Below are 3,080 nucleotides of genomic sequence, written 5' to 3'. Positions count from 1 at the left end.
GCCAAGCCAGTCCCTAAGCCCGAGTTGCCTAACTGATGCGGGTACATCATTAGCACCAATGCTGAAAGCAACTTAGCACTTAGAAAACACTTAGCAACCCAGATTGATCAGTTCCCAACTCACATTCAAGTTCTTCAAGACACCTATCACAACCAGACAGACTGCTGACGTGCTTGCTTCTTACTTACGTGCCAACTCTGATTGTCAAAATAACTTGAACAACATTGATGTGGAAAATAGGTAGGAGGTAACACTGAATCACTAATCTGTGCTAAGTTAACTGGCCAAACACAAACCGTGCTGTTCCTAAAAACCACAGGAAAAACTGTTTTATTCTGGGATAATTTCAGAGGCTGATTGATCAGATATGTCAACACAACATCTGCAATTCTGACATCTTAATATCACAGTTGGACTAGTCACTTACTGTTGGTTATAGGAGTTTATATATAACTTTAGCAGAATATTGCTAATGTCTTTTCCTGAAAGTGAAGCATTAACAAAATATAAGAGGAAAACAAAGTTTCAGAAGGCTGCTGCTTTTATTTATCTTATGGTTTCCCTAAGGATCAGAATAGTCTCCCTATAAAAATTTGTGCATGTATTTTCCATACCATTGTATTATCTAGGTGTATCACAGCCTAATAGATTTGCCCTCTCAGCATAACATATGGAAGTACTATTCTTATTATTTTATGAACTGACAAAATTCACAGAAAGACTTAGATGACTTTCAATCCACCAAGAAGTTTGGTGTACTAAACAGAGATGAACTTTCCTCTTTTCAACCTTTTATCAGTAATCCAACAGCGGCCTTATCAGATACCGCATTAATTCCAACCACCTCAGTTGCAAGTGGGAAAAAATAAAGAAAAACCCCAAAACTCACACTTGCCTAGTGACAGGGTTATATTTTAGTTGCTAAAAGTTTGTTGGATGCAAGGGTCATTTTATTTTGCCTTTTCAAGAAGAAAGAGCCTGCCATTTCACCTGAAGACTGTCAAAACTCTGGCTGAGCCAGAGCTGCTCACTCAGTAACAGTTTCAGTGCTATTTCCACAAGCAAAAATCCCTGATGCTAGGGTCCATATATTGGCATATAGACTTTTAGGTCAGAGATCCATCTGTTAAATAGCTAGAATGAGATCTTAAAACTAGAATTAGTAGCCAGGGAAGGCAGGCAATAGCAACTTGTACTGCCTGAAGTTTTTTCATTCCGTTCATTTGGATTTCCATAACTTACATGCAGAAATTTAGGTTACAACTAACAGAAGTAAGATCTTCCTCGACAAATGCGGGTGGAGGGGTGGGGGGAGGAAGAGATGAACAAAGTTTACTAGCAAGCTAAAAGGTAAAGAGACATTTAGATACAGATGTTACCTGACTATTCAAGCTGAAAGTGATTCTCATACTTTGCAGCATTTACAAATCACAGATGACAAGGTGTCCTTAAGGGGGGGGATCTTAATTCTCTTTTTAAGCTAATACACCTTTCTGAGCAGCAGTGCTTATCTCTTTCTTGGATTCAGTTTCAACAAGCCAATCTTCATCCATGAGCTCTTTTTTGTAGGTATTCTGTCTTTTAATTCAGATTACAGTTGCATCAATCGAGAATGAGCTACACAGAGACAATCAGGAAAACCCATCCTGCTATAGGGCCATCAGACCTGATAACTTAAATTTTTCCCGCAATTTATAGAAACTAGGATCAAGTCTCACTTTCTTCTAATTTTGTCAAATGGACTTGGAGGAAAAGAAAGAGGAAAAGGAGAAGCGAAGCCAGGTACCATGGTCTAAGTAATAACTTCCCATTTATCTGAAAGTTCTACCATTTCAACTGGACTTCTCCTTTAGTTTCTTCTCTATAGAAACATGATTAATGAAAGTGTACTCTATATATAGTATTGCTTACCATTTTATTAGAGTTAGGGTGAGGAAGAGGGGAACTGCAAACTTTACTTTTTTCTCCCTCTATACATACCCTGTCTATTTAGATTAAACAGACAACTGTCCTGAAGAGCTTACGTTTATTTAGTGCCCAGCAAAACACCAGTCATTTGCTTCTGACCTTCAGTCAGTCCTGTAATAAACATAATTAACACAGTACCTGAGCGGCAATCATACTTTGGGCAGCTTTTTCTGACACGCATCATTTGGGCACTGAAAAGGACAGAGGACAATGCACCTGCAGGAGAGACAGCAGGTACCTATCACCTATCAATACTCTTATGTAGAGGAGCTACTGTAGTATTATTACTAATAGCTCTTGAAACATCTTTGAGATAATATCTCCTTGTTATACACAGAGATATTTAGAATGAGTTAAATACTTTTCTTGATATGGAGTCACTAAATAAATACATGGTATGATTAAGTTAAGAAAACGCACTCCTTATGTGGAAGTGTCACATCCTGGAGCTGGAATGAAAGTCTCTTCTGCATATATTTCTGCTTACTGCCTTATCAGAGATAAGGGGAGGATGAGGAGCATTGCAAATACTGACTAGGGCTGCAGGAACTATCATTACTCGTATTAAAAGATATATCTATATCTATATCTATATCTATAAAGTTGTTAAGCAATAAGGCAAAAATAGCAAAGTAAAGAAGAAAGCACAAACACACGAAGGCTGTGGCTAACCGTTTCTTGCAAATACTCATGTTTAATATTGCACTAAAAATTAATTAGGTAATGGAATGAAGTTAAGTGTAGAAGTTTCAAATGATTTGCGATTTCCCGACAAAGTGATGTAGTTAGCTGTCCAATAATCTCGCCAAAAATATTTGGAAAAACTTAACTTTAAAAAACAAGAAAGAAAACCAGAACGCTGAAAAGCAGGGTAGTAAGAACTGTCATGTGTTAAAGGTTTTCAAAAACATTCTTCCAAAGCTTTCCTTTAATTACCTGGTAAACTGAAATATAAGTATTTTCATTATCTTTTTCCAATACAATGATACAATTATTGCATTTTCATCCATAGCACAAGAAAATACATTTGAAAGAAGGTTTCTACAGAACCTTTCATGTAAGGAATTACAGATTTCTAAAGACTGAAGCAGAGTGAAACCAAAATATATTAT

The 3,080-nt window shown here is 36.8% G+C and overlaps 1 protein-coding gene across 1 annotated transcript in view; it reads right to left on the bottom strand.

The window, feature by feature from the left end:
- Positions 1-3,080, bottom strand: part of POC1B (POC1 centriolar protein B) — a 49,563-nt gene that overhangs the window by 29,508 nt on the left and 16,975 nt on the right. The gene's annotated exons all lie outside the window — the stretch shown is intronic.

Source organism: Charadrius vociferus, unplaced genomic scaffold (assembly GCF_000708025.1).
Source record: "Charadrius vociferus isolate BGI_N301 unplaced genomic scaffold, ASM70802v2 scaffold72, whole genome shotgun sequence".
In the NCBI taxonomy this organism is placed as follows: domain Eukaryota; kingdom Metazoa; phylum Chordata; class Aves; order Charadriiformes; family Charadriidae; genus Charadrius; species Charadrius vociferus.
Note: the sequence above shows the minus strand (reverse complement) of the source record. Positions and strands in the feature narration are given on the sequence as shown.